The sequence below is a fragment of the Manduca sexta genome, chromosome 9 (genome assembly GCF_014839805.1).
Source record: "Manduca sexta isolate Smith_Timp_Sample1 chromosome 9, JHU_Msex_v1.0, whole genome shotgun sequence".
Taxonomy (NCBI): domain Eukaryota; kingdom Metazoa; phylum Arthropoda; class Insecta; order Lepidoptera; family Sphingidae; genus Manduca; species Manduca sexta.
This window is the reverse complement of record NC_051123.1, coordinates 12,418,083-12,443,432: the sequence shown is the minus strand read 5'-3', so window position 1 is coordinate 12,443,432 and position 25,350 is coordinate 12,418,083. Positions and strand designations below refer to the sequence as shown.

The 25,350-nt window shown below is 36.9% G+C and overlaps 4 non-coding genes across 4 annotated transcripts; 1 reads left to right on the top strand and 3 right to left on the bottom strand.

Moving 5' to 3' along the window:
• Positions 1–3,847: 3,847 nt before the first annotated feature.
• Positions 3,848–3,920, bottom strand: Trnav-cac. Its single transcript has one exon. It is a non-coding gene; the product is annotated as a tRNA-Val (tRNA).
• A 9,589-nt stretch (positions 3,921–13,509) lies between these two features.
• Trnav-cac lies at positions 13,510–13,582 on the bottom strand. Its single transcript has one exon. It is a non-coding gene; the product is annotated as a tRNA-Val (tRNA).
• A 2,121-nt stretch (positions 13,583–15,703) lies between these two features.
• On the top strand, positions 15,704–15,776 carry Trnav-cac. The gene has a single exon. It is a non-coding gene; the product is annotated as a tRNA-Val (tRNA).
• Positions 15,777–21,908: 6,132 nt separating this feature from the next.
• Trnav-cac lies at positions 21,909–21,981 on the bottom strand. The gene has a single exon. It is a non-coding gene; the product is annotated as a tRNA-Val (tRNA).
• Positions 21,982–25,350: the final 3,369 nt, after the last annotated feature.

Below are 25,350 nucleotides of genomic sequence, written 5' to 3'. Positions count from 1 at the left end.
CTCTGAGGTTCCTGGGTTCGAATCCCGGGTCGGGCAAAGTGATATTTGGGATTTTTTGTTCAGTATCAGCCCGGGGTCTGGAATTTGTGAATTACAATAACTCATTTCTATTATATTTACATGCTCCTGTGCTTAAACCGCTCCTAACCCCGCTCCCGCGCCCGCCTGTCCCAAATACTGCGCCCAAACGGTAATGTCCACATTGAATTATAATTATTGCCTGTTTAACGTATGTCTTCGTCAGGGAAGGCATTGGGTGTCCCCATTTTTAACGTCGCTTGTGCTTTATGAACGACCTGCTGCGAAGCACCTTCTTGGTCCTCGATCGAATACCGATTTTCATATTATAATGCTTTTTTTGTTTTGCAGTTAATTCTAAAATTACTGATGTTTTTCTTTGAAACTTGAAGATAATGCTTGCTTAGCGAGAGTAATAGACATTGTAATGATGTCTATTGCTTTGATGAACTTGTTATTAGGGATAGGTAATTTAATTTCAATATATAATATATTATTCAATATATAATATAAATAATCAGAAGGACTTATTTTGTCTGCAGGGCGAATCCGTCTATTTGCAGTTACGGGCTTCCAATCGAAGGAAAGATTTGATACCCGTATAGGTAAATAGGGGATGTTTTTACTATTCTATCTATAGAGCTAAGTATCAAAACTGACCTGTGATTAGAATAATCATAATAGCAAAAAAAGAATATGTTCTTTTGACGGAATAGAGCCTCCTTGCTACATAGTAATCTGCTTTAATGGAGGTAAGTGTTAAAAACTAAACCCAAACACAAGGAAGAAAATCATTAACAATGATCTACTAAAGGAGTTTATAGGCTGTTTTACACCATCCTGGTGGTCGTTAACCACCAGTGTACCTTCCAACTGGTTTGGGGTTTCACACCAAACACTCCATATCAAGCCCTGATCAAAAAACCCTGTCAAACCAATATGGTCGAATTAAAACATTAGCCTATCGATGCGTTTCAATGGATGTCTCCAGCGCGTTCAACCATATGCATGTCAAAGATATTGTTACCGTCACAAAACATGATGATGGAAGAAATATGTTTGGATAACGAGTTCATGAGCCGAAAACATAAGTTGGTAAAGTCGCACGGTAGCAATGCGCGGTCGATCGGAAAGATCGAATCGAGGTAACACATTCCGATGACGAATACACAAAAAATATTTCAATACAAATAAATAAAATGTTTTGTTTTTTTTTTTAAATTTGAAGGTGGCGAGCAATTTTTAATGTTACCTCTTTTCAGAGATTAAACAAAATGTAAGGAGTATTTTTTGTGACTGGCCATCTAATTTACTTCAATCTTTATTTTTAATGATACCAACGGTCTATAATTTGAATTAAGAAATAGTATTCCGGCAAATAATTTTTCTACAGTACGAAACTATTTGTTTCGATTCTGAATGATGAAGTTTCACAGATAATACTTATGCTACACGTCTTACTCTATTTCATCACGTGTCATGTGACTGTTGTAAATGTCAACCTCATTTAGGACCTTAATAATTACAAGGAGCGTGATATGTAAAATTTCGAAAAGTTAAGTAAAAACCTGAGTCGTGAGGTCCGCACGTGAGGGTCCCATCAGATGGTGGTATCACAGCATCTCACGGGCCCGCTTCTCGGAAGCCTAACGTGAATGGTGAGAGGTGACTGATACATGAACCGACAAATTTGGGGAACAAAATTTTAATAATTTAATTCGTTGTCTGATGAGAGATATAAAGAGTAATAAATTTAACAGTTACATGAAGTCCTGTAACATGCAAGTCTTATGTATACGGAACTAAGGCTGAATTTTGATCCTAATATCTATGTTCCGAAGAACTTATATAAATATCTTCTCTATATATTTCTTAAAAAAAATCCTTACATGCAGTTCTGTAACATGCAATTCTTATGTACAGGGAACTAAGACATAATTTTAATCCTAATATCTATGTTCCAAAGAACTTAAATAGAAGTTCTTCTGTTTTTTTTTCCCGAAAATACCATGTATGCCAATAGCGAACAGTCCATATAACCCAATACCTGCCGGCTTCCCTTTTGTACTTTATATAAAATAATCATTAGAACGATTTCCAGAACGTATTTATGCATATTAATACTTATATTGTGTCAGGTTCCATTTCAGAAAAGTTCACCCGTTTCTGTTGTATGCTAATCCAGAATGATATAAGTAATGTGAGCTAAATTTCACCTATAACCGTTCAGTGATTTATTCCTTTAATTCTAATTTAAAAATCATAACAATAATTCGCGCTTAAATAGGTTTTAGCTGGTCTTAATTAATAACTATCTTCCTTCTCACTACTAACTCTTTCTTCTCTATCTTGACAATAATTTTAGTCACAACGATTATATTAATTAAAAATATCTATCGGCTTCACAAACCTCAACGAAAAATGAATTGTACAGAGGTATATCTGTTAGCATTTGCAAAGGAATATCTTAAGGTCTTAATCAATGCATAAATGTACAACAGAGGAACGTAATGGCGGACAATAAAGCATAGACAAAGAATAAAGCGGGCTCTATGACCACGAGGTCGGACCACAGAGTTTGTAACGAAGAGTTAAGGTGATCGGAACGGGTTGGGGTTTTTATGTGATCCAAGCGTGGTTAAAAGTGATTTTTATAAAATGAATTTTATGTGTGTGTGTGTGTGTGTTTAAACTCTTTATTGTATATCAAATTATATAGAAAAGTAAATATACAACAGAGATAATGAACAAACAAGAAGTACAAGATGGTCTTATCGATATCAGCAATTTCTTCCAAACAACCTTTGGAAGAATTTCGAATTACTAGGAACGAAACATAATATTATAATGAACGCGGTAAAAGTACTGTGAGGTCTTGGGTTCGAATCAGCACGCACCTTTGCTTAAATGTGAGAAGAGTTGATGCTATGTTTAGGTATTTGCGAATTCTAAAATACGTTTACTCAAATATCGGTTGATGGAACATTTTTTAGAGATTTACCTAATATTAAAAGATTACCATTTCATTTTTTTTAAGGCACTTTTATACTAGCTATATGTTAATCCACTCCTGAATTTCCTTAGTCTGTTGCAAATATGCAACACAATTAAGATAGAATTCAATTATGTTTTTCTTAATACTAACTAATGTATAGGAATTAGGAGTTAACATATTGTTTAAATTCCTCTCCAGATATTCCTTTTGCTGCAGTTAATATAGCATAATCCCATGAATTTTTTGTTTGTAGAATTTGGTACAGGACAACATTATTAAATCTTCATTACTACCGGCTTCACTTTTCAGTTTCCATAATGGTGCCAACTCGGTCGAGTGGCACATTTCACGAAACTACACCGAAGTCCTTACCACATCCAACAGACAAACATCAACGTCTACATTAATTAAATCTACATTACTACCGGCTTTACTTTTCAGTTTCGACAGTGGCGCCAGCTCGGTCGAGTGGCACGTTTGACGAAACTACATCGAAGCCCTTGCCACATTCAACGGACAAACATCAACGTCTACATTAATATGTAATCTGGCTGCACCCCGTATCCAGGCGTGGGTCGTTCCTAGAATATACCGAGCGGAGCCAGGCGTAAGTAATAACTTGTCACGAGCATCGCATCCATCTATGACATGCTTAGTGCTTGTTGAAACTGGTTAGGTTTGGAAGTTCGGAGTTTGAGTTCTAAAATATTTTGTTTAGGGAAACATAAATTATTATTATATTAGGAATTGTGTTTGGAGTCAAAACATAAAAATATCATTCCACGGTTAAAATGGCGAGGATCTCAAAAACTGGTGAAACCTAAAAAGGAAATCTGTTTCCGCCCGGGATCGAACCGGGGACCTAGTGCGTGTGAAGCACACGTGATAACCGCTACACTACGGAAACTTAATCTCTGCTTAACTGAACAGCGTCCACTATTTCGAAGATAAGCGGATTACTAATGATTCCCTATAGACGCTACGTATTGCATTTGGCATTATACTGTGTACTTTCAATATATAGTAAATATTTATCACAAATTTACACTGTATAACACCATTAACTTTGCCGCACCAGGATTAAAAAAAAATGATTTATGAATACACTGGCCAAACACCCAATAGAACAAAATTTTGAAAATGGAACGACATTCAAAAAACCTTTTTTCGAACTGGCTGTAAAAAGAAGCTAATGACCCATTAAAAAGAAAAAGAACAAAAGCCATACATTATCTATTAACACCCAAAAACGGTGGCTTCGGGTCGCGTCGTTTATAGGTTTAAAATTTATTTGCGTTTGACGGAACATATTGAAAAATATTATAATTTTAATTATAGATATTTCAACTTTATGTTTGTTAGAGAAGGTTTATATTTGCGTGGCTGAAGAGCGAGCAATCTGTCTTGTATCTAAAAAGTTGCCAGTAAAAACCAAATTACGTTAGCGGTATGTTTGAAATTTGTTGTTCGAATTTGGATATTATCGCGTTGCTCTTAAGAGTGTATGAACGTTTCGAAAACGGTAAAATCAACATAAAATACCCAGGTATTTCACAGTCGTGTAGGGTCCACAATAAATTAATAGTACAAATAGTTTGACAAATGAGTAAACACTGTCGCTTTGTATGAAAATAAAAGGAAATAATTACTTTATTCAGACTTTTAAACTGAGACATTTATAACATTTTTCTTTGTGGAAATATCAAAGAAATTGTTAGTGGAGTGAAAACTTTTTTCAGTAAAAGAACCTTTGTTGTACACAACCGTGTTTTTATTTATAAATATATTTGATTTGCATAAATTAATATAATTTAAAATAACTTATATTGCTCCATTGAGTACGTGCCATCTAAAGATAGGTGGCAAAACTCTTCCACTGCGCAGGGCTTATACGGATTGGTAGACTTTTTTTTATAGAAATTTCACTTTGTTACAATCTTTTTCGTTACATAAATAATAGATAAATTGAATTGAATACTGCTCGATTGCAAAGCGCTACTTCGTCACTCAACATCAGATGTTAACCATAGTAAAGGCCACCATAACTCAACACGCCTATCCCAAATTAATTCAGACATAAATTCACATATCACCTCAATAAATTTCAACAAATAACCTTTTTTTCCAATACGACGATAACTCGCGCGGAATTCGTATTAGCCGATTAATACGTTCTAAGAAACCCAAAAAATAAGACATAAATTTTATTAAAATACCCCGCGATTATCATTCGACTTCATCTGAAGTCGTGTATTGTTTTAGATTTCGAGATTTGGGCTGCGTGTGCGCGATACACGTAAAACTGAGGTAACTTTTAGGCGATGTTACGTTTTGTATTGCGACTATTTGCTGTTGACTTTGACGTGAAGTTCTAATTTTAATAATGTTATGTGCGAATGCAGTGTTAAGGTCTCGGGTTCGATGTTCGGGTTGGGTTGTGATTGGGTGTTTACGCAGTATTGGCTCGGAGTCTTGAATTTGTGGTGTATATTGCGATAGGCTCGCCCCTATCATATCATGGGTCGAAATACCCACAGTGGGGGGCAACAATTGCGCATGTCACACCTTCGGGGTTAAAAGGCGTGTGTGAATGTTCTTATTTCAAATTCTTATTAAATTCTCGACTAAATACAATATTCAATTGTTATTCGATTACATAGAAAAGGCGATTTGCATTTGATTTAAATTTGGGTTTTTATAATAAAAAGGTAAGTAATTTTACTAAAAGTAAAGCAATTACATTAGCTGCCATTAAATGAGTAGTTTTTAAAGATATTTTATACTAAGAAGTAACTAATAAACGCATTCAAAATATTTATACGCACAATTGAAAGCAAGCTTGCAGCAAACCTTATTCATTTGTCGAATGACGTGACCACGGCAGGTTGGTGACACGATGGATTTTAATTCTGTGTAAAATGAGCTTTATGCGAAACTCAGAAGAGATAAACCATCTTAACATTAAGCAAGACAGTCTCGTTAAAGGAAAGGAAATACCGCGAACAATCGATTTCTGCAATTTTTCGTTCAACTTTTGCCCATTGAGAATATGAGTGACATTGTAGCTATCAGATGATATCCAAATTCACTACTAACCAATGAATAATGGACGACTAGCTTTTGCTCGCGACTTCGCACGAGTGAAGAAGTTTTCCGGGATATTTTTTTTCTGAGTTACTTAATATATATCGTTATATTATGACCAAATTACAAAAAAATCATTATAAATTGTAGCCAATGTGTTATTCTGATGTATAGCCAATATTACTGTAAAGTTTCATCCAAATCCGTTCATTCTTTTTTTCGTGAAAGAGGAACAAACATACATATAGGTACATACATCCATCCTCACAAACTTTCACATTTATAATAATAGTACGATTCCTCAGCCTTAAAAAAAGAATATGGACTGAAAGAAGGGTTCTTGAGTTCTTCTAAAAATGATACTACCTAATTTAGGACAGAGATACATCATCGTGATTCCTACCCTTTAACTATCTGTCAATATTATAGCAAGTACACATATTAAATTCGACCTTAGGACTTTTTGTTACATACCTATATCGCTCGTATTACTGGATTCTACAGAAACAATCAACACAAAATTGATTACTAAGAAATAATATAAACACAGACAGGCCGCCATCTCAATTACAACCTCCTAATTAGACTGCACTGGAAAACCTTCGAAGGAAATTGCACGAGACCAAAACAACCATAATTCAATCAAAGCTTCTGGTCTTACGGCTGGCGTCGTTACCATCTCTTTCTTTCTTATTAGGAAGTGTATGTGCGTCTCGTTCCCTCATTCGGATTTATAGATTTAATTTTGCAGCGTGTAATGATTTTTGATTTGCTTCTCTTTGTAATGTTATTGATGTTCGTTGGTTATTGTTTGAGGTAGTTTTACTGACTGAGGAAGCACACATCTGACAGTATAATCTTCCACTCATAAGACTACGGGAAGGCTCCGAGGTATTGTTGCATTAAAATAGTTGCGCGATACCTTCCCTGACTTCTCGTCATCTTATTCTATTACCTTTAACATCTTGAACCTCGTAATGGCCAAAGATTATACTGCCTAAGATTATGCTTGACGGCGAAAGTTGACAAAAGTTTAGTAGGTAAGTACTGCTTTATTATTACCTATAGGCAAACATACAATCGTTCTCTTGATGGTAAGCAGCATCCGCCTCCCATGGACCTAAGCAATGCTAGAGGCACGACCATACTATTGCTCACCGCGAGCTGAGAACTCTTTTTAAGCCGCGTTTAAAAGAAAAGTCATAGTGCTCGGAAACCACTGATGTAAGTTCATTCCAAAATTTGCACGTGCTTGGTGAAAAAGGCCTTTGAAAACGTATCGACTGACGAGAGATGATTACCCCTCGACACAGCTATATCGGCCTGTTGGAATCGAAGATACACAGGCTGGTCCCGGAATACGACATACTTACGTGAGTAATAACTAGTTTTAACACCTCGTGTATGGTTGTCGCTATCTGGCAGCAATGCGGTGGTAAAATTATGACCAACTTACATACTAGAAAGCTAGAACTTAATAATAAAGATATATTAAGTATTTCCTTTACGTAGATCGTCTAGAAATCATGTCTAAATATTTATTGTTCTACCACCAAAATTCCTATTTGTATTCATCCTTTCTCAAGTTAGTGTTAAATGTAGTTCCCAATAGCTACTACTATAGCTTAAATTATAATTTATAGTGTTAAGCAAGGTCTCGAGGTGCAGCCAGTAGCCACGAAGTTCAACTGTGGGCAAATGGTCAATGACACTAATAGGTGGCAGCAGGCGGTTCAATTCACAAATTAAAGAGATGCGCCGGCGCCTCGCCGCCCGACTACTTATTCTGGGGGATTGCGGTTTATTAGTAAATTTATAAGTGAAGACTTTGTGCATGAAATAGTATCATTAAATTTAAAGCCTTGAATGCGTAGATATATTGCATTTGCAGTGAAATCTGATTTCCACGATTCGAATTCAGGGAAGAGCAACATGAACGTTTTTCAGTTCAACATCAGGCAAGAGTCTAGAAATTGCAATAGGGCGATCCTCTTCGGGTGCAACGACATGATGTCCATTTGTTTGATTTTTATTGGTAAAAGTTTAAGTCTTTTTATTATTCAGAGCATAGAAATAATTTACCAGTGGTATGGTATCAAGCATGGTGGAGAATTATTAAAACATTGATTCTATATTTTCTATCTGCAAGTACTCATATTAAAAAGACATAGTTATTAGGAGAAGGCCCCCGTGCGCAGTTGTTTATGTTATGGAGTTATTAATATCAGTCCCTTGACAGAATAGGTCCGCGACCACACGAAGATTGGAGTTTTACGAGTGAATCATTATTGTCGATTGCGCAAACTATTGATTTTTCCTTTTTTGATTTTGAATGTAAATGATTCAATTGTCCTTTTATAGTTTTAAAATATAATAAATCTGAATCGAAAATGGTATAGTTGTGCTGTGGTAAATTCTGCAATGAATTATTTAGTACATCAGTACCATTCTCATAGAAAACAGAGCTTTGCTGTTACACCTTTGGTTCTCCCAATATCTTTTTTGTTTGTTAGTCTATATTAATATTTTTCTCGTTTTGCAACATTTTTAATAATGCTCCGCTCGTTTTGGTCAATGCGTGATGATATATAGTCTAAAGACTTCTTCGATAAATGGGCTATCCACCACTAAAAGAATTTTTCAAATCGAACCACTAGCTCCTGCGTTTATCGCGTTCAAACAAAATCTTCAGCTTTATGTAATAGGATAGACATGAAACTAAAATCTTTGTTTGTTTGAACGTAGTAATCTTACAAACTCCTCACTCTAACTCACTAAATCTAAAACTAAACTACTCACTAACTGAACTACTCATTAACTCTACTCGATTTTCAATTCTTTCACTAATAGGAAGCTACGTTACTTCAGGGAGGTGAAGGCTACTTTTTATCCCGAGAAAATATATATCAGGACTTCTATTCCGAAATATAAATTGCGCTGCAGTAGACTTCGACAATGCCAAGCACAGCTGATCCAACCCAGTAACAGTAACAGACCAGCATAATCTGACCTCCAAGAAACCCGTCTTTACTCTGTCACTCCTCGTAGATGCAAACCAATTCATAAACCCACAACCAAGTTCCCAAGAATACGCTACCGACTTCAATAAACAGCAATGAAGCGATACCACGCGATCGCATATGATTTATTTCGTACACAGACGTTGGTTTATCATAAAACATCGCGGGTTTCCTAGGAACAGATAGAAAAATTATGTTTGAAACTGTTTCGATGAACTCTTTTGATGTTATGTTTGGTTATTTGATATTTTGACAATACGCAGACTTTTGTGATGTAAACTATGTGAAACTATCGATGTGGCTGCGGTTTGTTTATGACGAGATTATTGATGCCGGCTCGATTGTATGGTTTTGCTGGAAAAAGTAACTTTTCTATACAAATTCATGATAACAAGGTCTGACGGTAAGTGATATGACTGCTTATAAACATCAGCAACACCATACAGTACTTTAAATTACGCAGCGTATTCCAGAAACGACTGTCCACGAATTATTTCTTATCCGGTTCTAACAGGCCGGCATAATTGTGTCGACTGCTGAGCGGTAATCATCTCCCGTCAGTCGACATTCTATTGAACCCCACTCCACTTACCATTAATTAGTTATCATTAGTTATCAGATCTAAGTATAAAACGACATATCAACTTTGTACAACACATACACACGCACATTGTCCCGAAGGGGTAGGCAGAGACGGAACTGGTGCACCCACATTCCGCCCAGTGTATTGCGTCCCATGTTATAGGGGCAAGCCTATCACCATATCCAAATTCCAGACTGATACTAAGTAGAAAAACTCAATGTCACTGCCCGGGAATCGAACCCGAGACATCAGCATTACATCGTAATACAAATATGTCACCGAATAACTCAGTTTGTCCAACAAACATACATAAATCACATCCAAAACTACATCCGCATTCACACAAAAAAATACATCAAAAAGTATCACCTGTGTACCTGTTTTATACCCTATCAATATCATTCAAGTGCAGGATCTATAGAAACTATTGTCCGGGGATTTATATAAGAGGATTATGGGAATTGTCGCGTTTTTATCCCGAGGGTATAAATCTCGATATCCTTACAAAAAAATTATAAGTTCGCTGTTTACTAAAATAGCGGGATTTAGTTTGGTTATATTGGACAGATCAAAGCTGAAGCAATTTGGACTCAATATGTATTAGTCATACAGTTATGAATCATAAATAAAGCAGTCCTTTAATAATACATACATACTTACATAACATCACGCATTTATCCCCGAAGGGGTATGCAGAGGCGCAACTAGGGCACCCACTTTTCGCCAAGTATGTTCCGTCCCATGATGTGATAGGGGGCGAGCCTATCGCCATATCGGGCACAAATTCCAGACTCCGGGCTGATACTGAGCAGAAAAACCCAAATATCACTTTGCCCGACCCGGGATTCGAACCCAGAACCTCAGAGCGCTATTGTACCGGACATGCAATACAACTACGCCACCGAGGCAGTCTTTAATAATAAATAAATAAATAAATAGTATATATCACCTTTTCTCCAAGATATGTTTAAAATTATTCAATCGATCTACAATGTTACTATCTTTTGCCTCCGGGTTTACCCGCGTGAAGATTTTTCGGGATAAATATTTTACCGGAATGAAAGCCTATAGCACTCAGGAGTAATATAGGTTCCTATTACTGAAAGTATTTTTAAAAATGTTTCAGTAGTTCTAGAGATTAGATACGACCGCCGATAAACAGTGGCAATACCACAAGTACTTCAAATTACAAAATTACAAACTACGTGGCACTCTACTGTAGATTTGGAAATAATTAGGTACGGAAAGATTACCAATTACGCAATTTTTTAGTTTGAATGACGAGACTAGCTTGCCGTTCGCTTGATGGTAAGCAATACGACCGCCCATAAACAGTAGAAACACCATCCAAGACATTAAATTACAAAGTATTGTGTGGTATTCCACTGCGCTCGGCATCCTGAGACATGAAATGTTAAGTCTTATTATGTTCAGTAGTTACACAACAGTGACTACGCACTGCTGCTTGACGGCAGAAATAGACATTGCGGTGGTACTTACTCAGGCGGATTCTCACATAAGAGAGACCTACACCAGTGAAACCACCAGTTAACGGTATTAAACCAATCAAAACAGCACAGTTCATAGTAAAACCATTAAGAACATATGGTTAGTATATTGTTCTGAAACATCCTTCGATCATCCCCCAGGCTTTTAAATAAATGATAAAATCGTTCTTTTATACATACCCAGCCTTAAAAGTATCCCTTTTCAAGGCTCTTATGAATCAATCCATTGTACATCCATTCTGAGACAAAATGACGAAACACTTGCAAACCAATTGGATGCCAGTCCGCAGGATGATTTCCCCATCGACCAACTTGTACATTCACTCGGTACACAGCAAACTGACTTCTATTGTAATGAATGCGTAAGGGATATATTTTGCCAAACGCAAAACTATCTTTGCATTTCCAAAAGATTGCGGGGATGGATTGGTTTCCGTCAAACGGGATTTTACTATTGTCAACAGAAATTGTGGCTCTTATTTCTTTGTGATAGAGTTTGGTATTGTGTACCCGTCAAAAGTGAAATTACAGTAGTGGGTTTAAAGTACAGGAGTGTCATATCCCTAGCGTTTCTTTATCAATCACGTAGGCATGGAAAAAACGTCTGCGCATCGAACTCGGAGTCACTTACATTAATGGATGCGGCAACCCTCTGGCAGTGTTGAGGGTCCAGAGAATATAGCTTACAGACAAGACATTTCAACAAAATACCACTAGAAGTCTACTGCCGCCAAGTAGCAGTGTGTAGTCACTGTTGTGTTTCGGTTTGACGGACATGCCAGTGTAACTACTGGACATAATAAGACAACATGTCATGTCTCAGGATAGCGAGCGCAGTGGAATACCAAACAATACTTAAAAACTTCAAGTGTCTCTTACCAATAGAAACAATAGTATGATGCCAAGTTGAGTTTAGTTATGTATATTTTTAACTCCAGTATTAGGTTCCCCAAACGAAACAAATTCACGCAAGCATATTCAGTCCTAATTCTATTATGTATCAGGTAAACTATTAACTACGGTTATTTAAAATAATTCGTCAAAAAAATACTGTTATATAAACTGAGCATGGAACCTTTAATCTTACAACTAACTTCAGCACACAAACCCAAAAAAAACATCTACATCCAATACACTATGCCCAAGATAGAAAATGGTAACAACCTAATCAATAAAGATTACTCCATGTTGAGGAGATCACGACCATCACTAATGAGGTAATCGAGGAGGACCTAACATACTCTCTTGCTATGTCCTCCCAGAGACCGCACCACTGTAGGCACAAACCGACCTTTCTTCTTAAACCCAATACTCATTTCGCGTATTAGTACTAATGATTTGTCGATTGTTTCCGACATAATGGGAGTACCGGAGGCGATAGGATTCTTCCCATTGTATTTGCTACATCGACTGGCTTAACTGTGCTTCAGGGGCTAACTGCTGAGGTCTGAGATTCGATTCCAAAGTGATATTAGGATTTTTGGGTGTAACTGCAGAGTGCAAAATTTTAGTTGGTGTGTAGTTTTCTGTCAAAAAGTATGAACTTAGTGGAGGTGAGATATACTAATAACATTTATTGAATGTCGGGAATTGGGAATGTCGGACCCCCGCCTACAAGGTGGACGGACGACCTGGCTAAGGTCGCAGGAAGTCGCTGGACGCAGGCCGCTTCCAACAGGTCGACGTGGAGATCCTTGGGGGAGCCCTATGTTCAGCAGTGGACTTTCTGTGGCTGAGATGATGAAGTGGGAACTTCAAAAAAATAAAGTTCAAAATCGTACACCTAGATTTTAATACTAGATCAACGAAACTACAAAACGTTTCGATCTTTTTATGCCGAACGAAAAAATAGAGGTTGTTTTATTTCGACGCGGGCGCATTATGCACGCTCTAATCCTGTCATCTGGCGCGTCGCCGTCGGGAATCGAACCGGCGTACCATTGTTTCGTCAATGACAGATCTCTCAATACTTTATGGAGTCAATCAGTATTGTCAGCTTAACTTTGAGTCCATCTGGATTGGGCTTTGAGTTTTGAATAGGGTAAAGGCACTGTTGACGATACTCTATTAACTAGTTTTTAACTCATGAATTCGTATGCGAGTTATATAATCCATAGCTAAAATATTGATGTTGATTCAAATTTAAAAGGTTAAATAAATCAATATTATCAACAAAAATACTTCATTAAACCGAGGCAAAAATCTAATAAAATGTTATACTTAAAAAAGGTAAAAAAAATAAAATAATAAGCCCTTAAAGACGAACCCAAAATGAAGTACAAGTCTTAATAAAAAAAAATCTGTTTCCGCCCGGGATCGAACCGGGGACCTTGTGCGTGTGAAGCACACGTGATAACCGCTACACTACGGAAACTTGCTTATCTTAGACTTAATAACACTTCGCAATTATCGATACAGCATTAGTTTGAAAGTGAAAGTACTAACTGGTTTCATTTGGTCCAACTTCTCAATGTCTTAGTAAAGTAGTTAGACAAGTAATATACAATTAAATAGGCCAAAGCGTTGTAATCTAGTTAGGCAATATTATTTCTTCTAAAACTAATTGTTCAAAACATATTTGAGGTAATTATAATGGAAATCTTTTTCTACACATCGATTCGAGTAAAACAAATCCCATAAAAATCTAGATGAAGCATGCGCTTGCTGTTTCGTAAGTTCAGATATTAAAAGCCATCCTTTTACTAATCCATTATTTTTTTAAGATCTAAAGCGCATCAATAACTTATTTAGAGATTTCTAACATAGATTTCACCTGAAATGACCCACTCGCTTCTTCACTAAATCTATAAAATATTTATAAAAATCAAGGTGTCCAAAACACGGCCCTTCACCCTTATTCTTACCGATACGGCGAACAATACCCAGGCGATATTTTATTGTCAATGTTAAATAAAGTCATTATATTGATTGAGCGAAGTCGAGTTTTTGCTTCGAGACAAATCGATTGTGGTGGACGTAGTGAACATACTAGCTTTGATGCGTGGCTTTGATTGAGATATTTATAGATACATTATAGACATATATATTACACTTGTAGGTTTTTTGTATATGAAAATATGTAAGTACCATACCAAGTAGTCATTGTGCCTGTTTCTGACTTCTGATTCAATGGCTATTTCTCAAAGTAAGTGTACGTAATAAAATAGATTTTTGAATATATTTTTACTTCTTTTTCTGTTTTTTGTTTTGTTTTTTTTTTTTTGTTATTCGAAATAGGGTTTTCGAGACATGAGAAATTTTTCTGTTTTTTTTTTTGTCAGTATTAATAAATTCTATCTATTATACTTTATTTGGTAGAAATAATATTTAAGGCGAACAAAAACGACAGATGATGTACACTTGTGCTTTATATCTCCCGCATTAGTTGATTTTCGTAGAGGAATTCATTCAATAAACTACAATATCCTTCAAACCGACACAGAACAGTGCATACATACTGCTGCTTGAATATAGAATTAGACATTGCTTAGACCCTAGTATACCAGATAAGTACGATATAGATTTTGATAATACTTTCTGTTATATTGGCATAGCAAAGCACAGCCACTACACCTGATGGTAAAATGAGTGGGGATCAATAGAATGTCGATTGATGAGAAATGATTCTCCTCGGCAGTCGACACAATTATGCCGGCCCGTTGGAACCGGCTAAACTCAGGCTGATCCCTGAACGCGACACTTAAATGGGCCGCTATGGTGGGCTTTAACGCCTTGTGTACGTTGGTCGCTATCTGGACGGATAATAAATAAATAAAATATATTCTACCAAAGCAAAAATACCTATTTTCCTCGGTCACGCCATCACGCGTGAACGGCTGGACCGATTTCACTATTTTTTTTGTTGTGTTTGTTATTGTCAGGAGAAGGTTCTTATGAAAGAAAAAATCATAAAATTGGGCGGAAAATTTGAAAATTTAAAAAAACTTAACGACAATATTAATTTTATATAACTGTCAGTGGTTTGAAATAACTGTCAGCTATTGACAGAATGCGCGCGTGCATACATAGTTAAGACAGGACAACGTCTGTCGGTTCAGCTAGTAATATATAAATCAAAGTTCTTGGTGCTTTTTGTTAATATTCATGGATATTGGATAGTGAAGCGTCTGCCATCAAAGGAAACAAAAACGTACAGTTCAATAAAGGCATAATCAACACGAATTCCTTAACACAGACAGACATTTTTTATAAACACACTTATTAGCAACCCTGGAAGGTCGAGTATTGATTGATTAGTGTTATTAAAGACGACTTCGGTCGCCTTGATGTTTGGATATTGACAAATTGCCGTTCAGAATCGTATAGAGTAGGTTCGATGCTCGTCTATTGTCAAAAGACGTTTATATATGGAACGCATTATGTTTTTTCCTGCCCTAATTGGTATATCTGTTTTGAAAACTTTTTGTATCCTTTAAAAGGTATACAGAGAAGTATGTCTGCAAAAGGAATATCTTTTATGTGAGTGAGTTATCAAGTTTCCGTAGTGTAGCGGTTATCACGTGTGCTTCACACGCACAAGGTCCCCGGTTCGATCCCGGGCGGAAACATTTTTACGATCTGATTTAGATTGTGATTATTATTATTATTTTGCTGGTGGTAGGATATATTTTATTTCCGCCCGAATAGCGACCACTGTACACAAGGTATTAAAACCAGCCGTAGTTGCCAACGTGTGTCACGTTCCGGGATCAGCCTGTATATATCTGCTTCAAACAGGCCGGCATAATTGTGTCGACTATGGAGGGGTAATCATCTCTCGTCAGTCGACATTCTATTAGCCCCACTTAACTTACCATCGGGTGCAGTGTGGTCACTTTATCGAGAACGTATACAAAAACCCTTCTTTCAATATCAAGCTATCACATCTACCACTTACCAAACAAAAGTACTATACTCACCCTAAGGGCGCCTTCAAATCTTACCTCATAGAGCAAGTTTAATCCATACAAAAAGATACGCGTGGTTTCCGCGCGTCTAATTTGAAAGCGCCCTAATATTCTGAAGCCTCCAAATCTCTACCGGACATAAAGTCGACCAATTACCGTCTTACACGGCGCAAGCGCAACACCGTCCATCGATCAATCGGTCCACGTCGCTAGATCGAGATTATCGCGATCGGGAATAATCCGATCGGATGTTGCCACCGTGGATGTACAGGGTGGTTGGAATTTAAAATTTAAACTGACATAGATATACATAGCTACAGTTTACATAATAGCTCGGGTACAATGTAGTGCTGAAGTCTGGAGTTAGATTCCCGGAGCAGGCAATATTATGGCAATAGGCTATCATATCATAGGATGGAACTCACATGGCGAAAAACGAGTGCACTATTTGTATCTCTGCCTACATAAGGATGAAATTAGGAAATGTTTGTAAGATTGTTAGAAGTAAACGCAAAAACAACTGAACAGATTTGCATGAAATACACACGGGTAGACCATGACATGGATGAACACATAAAATACTTTTTATATTGATAAGTTACTGCAATGAGAAATTTTAATCAGATTTTTATTAGATGGCGCTGGCGTCGTACAGTGTTTTTTTTTTTGAAGATTTTAGTATTAGGAAAAGCTTTCCACGCAGACAGAGCCGCGAGCAACACTAAGTGTTGCATATCAAAAAAGGATTTGTACACCCACGCATCACAAATGCATCACCCTGTACCCACATCGATGGAGAGCGCGAGAGATCACCGCGCGATACTGTCTCTTTGATAGATAATCTTTGGAATCGAACAGCGTTCGATGGTCCCCCATTACATGTAATATGGCATTAATTTATAAGCCCCCATCAAAAACACACGGATTTCGAAAACCGATGGGGATTTATTTTAGTCCAACATAATGTAGATCGTATTATTTACAGTTGGAAAATTATATGCTGAAATGTCTTCAAATATGGGACATACTATATAGGATACTGAAGCCACTTTGGTAACAGTAAAAAGAAATATCACCGAATACAGAAACACTTTCGAAAATATGTCACCAACCAACCGACTAGTACGACTGTCAACGACCAATTGCCCTAGTTTGTCAACATTCAGTGTTTTTATAATAAAAAGTGTTAAAAATACCCTCACAAAAATATTTTATGCTAACAATATATACCAAAAAAAAATTATATGCCTTGGCCCGGATCTTACTAAAATTTTGGGTGAGTGCTACAAACCTTTTCGAGTATATAGATATTCTATCTTTAACAACAAACAAATGTAATGTGAAATACCCACACAAAATGCCTGCTTTAGAAATCTACACCCGTCTATGATTAACAGCTTAATACTACATCAAAAATATCACACACTTATTGGTGGTATGATATATATCCGCCCGCGACCACCGTTTCCAACGTGTTAAAACCCGCCATAATGGCCCACGTGTCGCGTTCCGGGATCAGCCTGTATCCGGTTCCAACAGGCATAATTGTGTCGACTGCCGAGAGACAATCATCTTTCATCAGTCCACACTTGGACCTCTCTACTTACCATCAGTGGCACATTACACGTACAAAAAAACCACGAACCAGACCAAACCTAACTCATCCGTAACATCTTACCAATGAAAACAAAATCATTTTCCATGTTCTTTTCTTGTTCATTGTTCTTACCAACCTCCAAAAACATTCTCTAATCCAGCCCCCATAATTCCAATCAAGCAAATCCCAATATGATTTACAATAGCACACATTCAAACATGCGTCTTGTCAACTCGTATCAAAGGGAATGCCAGGATTAGCATCGGTGCCGGCAATTATGTGCAACATCATAAATCAATTGATTTAATGTCGCACAATTTATTTATTGTTCGTGTTTATTTACGGAGCGCGCGTACAGAACTTGGGAAATGCGAGAATTGTGTTTTGAAGTCGGACTGACAGTTTTGCTGCGTTTTTACTCTTCTTCTCTTATTAAGCTGTGGTGATGAGAGACGAGAACTCATAAAAACAAGACATCATGCATTACTGAAGAAGTTTTCATAGGTCCCGCGAAGGCACTCTTTTGTTCTGTGTACCTTCGTATAAAGTGATAGGGAGCCTATCGCCATATCAGGCATAAATTCCAGGTTTCGTTCTGATGCTGAGCAGAAAAACTCAAAGTCACTTTGCCCGATCAGGGATTCGCATCTTGTTCCTTCAGAGTATCGTCCCGCACGCAATATATCTTCGCCACCGGCACTCTCAACAGTTATGAAGTCAATATCAAACACCGAGTTTGGCATCAGAAGTATACAATACACTCCTAAGAGAGAATGTACCGTATAAGAAACCTAATAATAGTTATTTTTTGTTATGCAGATTTATGGAGTGGGAGGCATCAACAGCAGTGTCATTTCTTCGCAACGAGCTCACATGACAGCAGTCAAGTTCATCCGACTGCATAATATGACGACTGCATGCAGTTTGCCTTAGACTGCTAATTGATCTTGACTGCAGTTGATCGATTTAATGACCTACCAAAAAAATCCTTATATGTATTGCTAATGACAGGAAAAACGATTGGCTTACCAATAAATGCACTATAAAAACTTGACAGTAAAATTTCTAATTACTCGACTTACCACTTTCGATCTATTGGATCGATAAAATAATATATATCTCGTGTCGGAACACGGGCCGTGGCACAGCGACGCCCCATGAATCTCCAGCATCCGCCCAGAGCGGCACTCAATTAGTCATCCGTGTCAAAATAATGTAAACTTCTTAAAATAATCGGATATCGGAACGCGGGACGGATTTGGGTGACGCAATCTCGGTTGGAGTCCGTTGTCTGTTGGAACCTTCTTGAATCTGCTATTGATTCTTTATTTGAATTATGTTATTGGCGTTGATGTGATATTGATTCTTTTGATTGAAATTCAATTTGAATTTGGAATAGTTTTGAATTTCATTTGTTATTATTAGATGTTACTGGCTATACTTTAATTCTTATTTTAAATCTGAGAAAAATAATAAATGTTTTTATTTCAACGATGATTCATTTTGCCGTCTTTATGTCATTTGAAACGGGAAGAGTAATTTCAAAAACTATTAATTCAGTTGAACGAGTGAGAAATATTTAAATTGTCTACGGAAATTTGTCTAGTGATATTAAAATCTTTTACGATTTTCTAAGCACGTGTCATTCTATAGAGACACATTATTTTTTAAATCGTTATAAATGTAATAAAACACGTTCGTATCTCGGTCGATAAGAATTTAAATCAATTTAGTTATTTTTGTGTACAAAGACTACATATTATTGTCATAACGGCAGTCGCCCACGGACTCTCGGTCGCGAAAGTGCTGGACGTGAAAAATAAAAGTTGTGGTTATAAAATGACGCTTATCGCTTACTAAATTATTGTCATTGTTTACGAATGCATAGAGTAAGAACATTTGTACTGGTTCGTGAAAAAATAGAGATAGTCAATCATCATTGCGAGTATCACTTTTAACTCTCCAGCTCCACCAGTTACAAAAATCCAAACCACTTACAAAGACGCCATTTATTAGTGGAATAGCAAATATGTAATACAAATGAAGTTTATCATTCTAAATATAAGTAAAATTGGTAATTAAAAACAACATTGTAAAAATCAATTCATATTTCAAAACCAAAGCTATTACCAACCTAATGATTTTTATTCGAAAAAAGAACACAAAATCCAAACTTGTGCGTCATTTTACACCGCATTGTCATTGATAAAATATGGCCGGTCTCCGGAGTGGCCGGTAGTTACTGAATGGGCCCGGGATTACCGATCGGCAGCCGTTGAAAGGTTAGCACCCTAATTATGATTTATAGGCCGATATTGTGATGGAAGTTTTTTTATTGATTTTTATCACTTTCGACGCCGATCGGGTCGGTTCAGTTTGTTTTGTTAAATGTTAGTGATGAATGAGTTCGAAATTTGAATTTTAGAATTTTTATTCTTAATTCAAAAATGACGTTCTGATACGTTACATATTTTGTACAGTATAATCCAAGCTTGCGTTTATTTCTTTTTTTGAATAATGTGAGAAAATATTTACAAACTAAATATTTTGTATCCCTTATGAAATAAACACTAATTTTAACTGCACCGACATTTCACCAATGAAATTTTGGACCCATACTTTTATAAGAATGAAATCTAAACCATTATATAGAAGAACTCTAATACCCATAAAGGCAAGCAAATTTATCAAACCGTAAAACTGCTTTATGTTCGAACATATCTCGTTTTGCAACATAAAATTTAAGCGATAACAATACTTACAAATTAAAATTAATATTGTGCCAATGAACACAAATTTACATCAATTTTTGCACAATAAAAAGACCAACCAAGCCCAACTAGCAATTAAACAGTAATTAGGCAATTCAGCCCTTATTTGTATCATTAAAATGCTATTTGAATTTTTAATGATGCTCATTTTTACGAGACTGCGAGTTGGCCTTTTTGACAAAATGATAAAAATGGCAACGAATGAAAAAGAAGAACCGAACGGTCTGGCAATATGGTTGGCATTCGACTGCCAGAGTCCGTTATGATGCCACATAGACTACAAGTATTGTAAGGTACAATTCTGAATGTCATTTACAAAATAAAATACTTTTTTTATCACGTAGGTAAACAAAGTTGCACTTATGATCCATCAAAACAAAGCATAAGAATAATTATTAATATTTCTAAACAACTATTAAAATTACTTATATAGCTATGGACATTTTATTTTGGTATTATGGCCTACCTAACCTAATCTCACGGCATGTCAATAGCCTAATATTAATAATATCAGCCCTGTATTATATACTTGCCCACTGCTGAGCACGGGCCTCCTCTACTACTGAGAGGGATTAGGCCTTAGTCCACCACGCTGGCCTAGTGCGGGTTGGTAGACTTCACACACCTTCGAAATTCCTTTAGAGAACTTCTCAGAAGTGCAGGTTTCCTCACGATGTTTTCCTTCATCGTTAAAGCGAACGATAAATTCACAAAGAATACACACATGAATTTAGAAAAGGCAGAGGTGTGTGCCCTTGGGATTTGAACCTGCGGACATTCGTCTCGGCAGTCCGTTCCACACCCAACTAGGCTATCGCCGCTTAAGCCTCATATTATTACTTTGAAAACAAAAGACATTCATTAAATACGAGGTGTATCCTCATAATTATATCAGAATTTTTTATATTTCTTTCTTTGCAAGGCAAAGTGACTGAGCTGCACGTAATGGTAAGTAGCGTGGAGTACAATAGAGCGTCGATTGACGAGAGGTGATTACCCCTCGACAGTCGACACAATTATGCCGGCCTGTTGCAACTAGATATACACAGGCTGATCTCGGAACACACCTTTACGTGGGCCACTATGGTGAGTTTTAACACCTTGTATACGGTGGTCGCTACCCGAGCGGATATAAAATATATAGCAACTATTTATTCAGTTTAGCTAGTTATAATCACTAGAATTCTAGAATATTCTGTGACCGGTAGCCGTGATGCCAACATGGTTGCGTGTGTCGACTGCATCCGATGAATGCTCCATTGAACCTCGAGGTTGACTGCAATTCATAAGGATCAGCTTTTTATTACGCATTCCCTGTTCAGGAGTATCTAACTCCTACACCATCTGGTGTGTCGTCTATATTTCGCCAGGTATAATAAAATAGAAGTCGATCCTATATAACAAAACTTTCATGAAGCAAAAATATGTTTCCGCCCGGGATCGAACCGGGGACCTTGTGCGTGTGAAGCACACGTGATAACCGCTACACTACGGAAACTTGATTACACTCTCCCAATTAATCAACCACAAAGTCAAAACATTAGACAGCGATCGTCATAACTCTATCAGTTCCGTCCAAACTTCGATTACGTCGTATACCTCTAGTGTGTAGTCACTTTTGGGCTATGGTTTGAAGAACATTATAGCCAGTGTAACTACTGGACATAAGACTTAACATCTCATGTCTCAGGATGACGAGCGCAGTGGAATACCAAACAAAACTGTAATTCAAGGTGTTGGATGGTGTTTCTACTGTTTATGGGCTGTTGTATCGCTTACCATCAGGCGAACGGCGAGCTCGTCTCGTCATTCAGAGCAATAAAAAATACCTGTATTTATCCTTAACTATAAATTTGTTAACTCGTTCAAAAATACACCTACATATAAATAAATAGGACCTGCATTTATGATTTGGGTTACATTCGCAGCAACGACTTTTTCACACTCTTAACAACAGTTCCAAAGCATCAAAAGAAATTATTTTATATATATTTACTTCTATTACAAAACTATGTCTTAATACTTTAGAACGTCACGTATAATGAATGGACTTAGACATAAAGACGTTAAATCAAGTAGGCAGTAATGAATCTTGTTACAAAATGTAGTTATACCGTTACGCTGTGACCGAGGCTTCAGGAATCAGTTTTAATGTCACAATAAATCCATAAAGAATTCGCTGGAAACTGTGAAATTATTTTAGGGCTATTGTGTGAAAGCGATTTTTAGTCGCAAATGATGAAGTGGCTCTGTGTCTGTAAATTGATTTAAAAGTACTTGTTTTAAAACATTAGACGGTAGGTCTTTCTATTCTGATTTCGTCTGAGTAGATACTAGATGTTATTCTGCTGGTGGTAGGATATATTTTATATCCGCCCGGATTGCAACCATCATACACACGGTGTTAAAACCCGCTATATTGGCCTTCGTTAGTGTGTCGTATTTTGGGATCAGCCTGTGTATCTGGTTTTAACAGATCGGCATAATTGTTTCGACTGCCAAGGGATAATCTCTTGTCAGTCGACATTCTTTTAGACCCCATTTCACTTACCATCAGCATCAGTGTAGTGGAGTCAATTTGCTGTACACCTTTGCACCACGGAACAACTGTAATTTTCATTCGCACACTGCTATTGAAATAATAACCACATAATCACGCCACGCGACTTAAAATCGCAAGTCGAAAGCGCGTGTCCAGCCTAAATCTAATTTAATTAAACACTCACTGACCTACAATGAGATGAAAACAATTTATACGCGATACTTTTAAACGAGTGCATTAAAGACGTTAACACACTGTTAATGTCTCACGCACTATCTCAAATACTGAGAGATACTTCCAATTGTTTTCCTAATGTATTGGGCTGGTTTTGTGAAATGTGACTTAACCTCATTAAAATAAGGTATTTTATAGATGTACGTGGGAAGATTGAAGATTTAGGCGCTAGACTTATAAACAGTGACATGCAAATTAGTCAATTTAAAATCTAAGTATTTACAAGTTTTGCCATTTAATTCCAATTCACTCCTCAACTTTTTTAAAGGCTGGCAACTATGCTAGTTATATAGAAGATCATGAGAGCTAAGAGCACTAGTCATCAGGTAACTCTATTGACAGCATCAGCAAAGAAAAAAATTACAATACCTTAGGAAGTTTTGAAATTATATTACTACAAAGCTTTGGAATTTTCAGAATAACAATACCACCTAGAAATACCAATACTCTATCCCTTGCTACAACACAACAATCTATTAAAAACTAAAACCTGACCCAAATAACAAAGATAATACCTATTCCAATACCCACTTAAAATTCTATACAGATGTATGTCTAAATGATTGACTGTCTCATCATCACCTATGACATTTATTACAATGTAAATAAAGTCGATGTCGGTCCGTGTGTCAGCAGCCTAACGATCACAGTTGGATGGCATCCAAGAGTTCTGCTGGTTAGAACAATATCATATATATCAGGTAGCTTGCGTGTTATTGTCGAAAATAGCTTCCTACGATTTCATATTGTGATAATTAGATTATTACTAATATCACTGAGAAATCCAAGGGAGTGTAACTATGAATCCTCCTAGCCGAATTTTAGCCTTGGTGAAAAATCTCAACGGAAATTAGTCAGATACGCAGAAATATAGTGCATAAGTGTGTACGCAATACATAGGTGCAATATCTGTTCCTTCACACTCATAGTTCGGTGAGACTGCAATCCGATATGACCGGAGAGATCAGGCTCAGGACCAACAGCTTTACGTGCTCTCCGACACTCTGGGGATCGGGGATATCGCACCGCCACCTTCATATGACCGAGCTGCGACTGAGTTATTTATAAAATGGAAAACAGCCGCAATTGTCCTTGCCCCGTCCCGGAATTCGAACCGAGGACCTTAGTGCGGTAGTCTTACTCGTACCGTTTAAGTATTACAACTACGCCAACGAGGCAGGTAGTAACTACGGTCACAGTTAAGCGAGTAATATTATTTAGATATTTTGTACAAATTATGTGTGATAAGCGACTCCCTACAAACAGGAACATTACTGGATTTTTTTCTCATACTTAGATAATGTATAACCTCTGAGACGTTGTCTTATAATGTCCACTATACTGCTTAAAATGCCCTTTAAAATAGATTACTACAGTATTATATAGAAGTAGAAATATATGTTACGTTGAAACCTAACCTATCAGAATCCTACGAGATGCCTCGTCAACCATAATAACCCACACAAATGCATAGTATTCCAGGATCAGTCTGTGTAAATTCGGTTTCAAAAAAATAGACATAATAGTATCGGCTGCCAAGGGATAATCGCCTCTCATTGTTTGACACTCTATCTGGAACCCACGCCGCTCACCATCAGGTACAGTGAGGTCAATTTGCCACACTCATAAGTAGAAAACATTACTCTTTATCAAGATCAGTATGCGCCTGCTATAAATCTTGCTAGTGGTAGGATGTATTTTATATCCGCCCGGATAGCGACCACCGTACACAAGGTGTTAAAACCCATCATAGTGGCCCACGTAAGTGTCGCGTTCCAGGAACAGTCTGTGTATATCTGGTCCAACAGGCCGGCATTATTGTGTCCACTGCCGAGGGATAATCATCTCTCGTCAGTCGACAATGTATTGAACCCACTCCACTTACCATCAAATGCAGTGGCGTCACTTTGTTCTGCACGTATAAAAAAGCATTCTTTGTTAATCAGTTATAACAAAATTAGAATACCATTTAAAAACTACTCTCCTTTCTTTGTCCTATCCACCAACACGCATAAACGGTAAACGTCTGCTCCTTTGATGTGAAATATTTACCGTAACATTTGGTCTCACTGTCCGAGTTATAGCTAATTA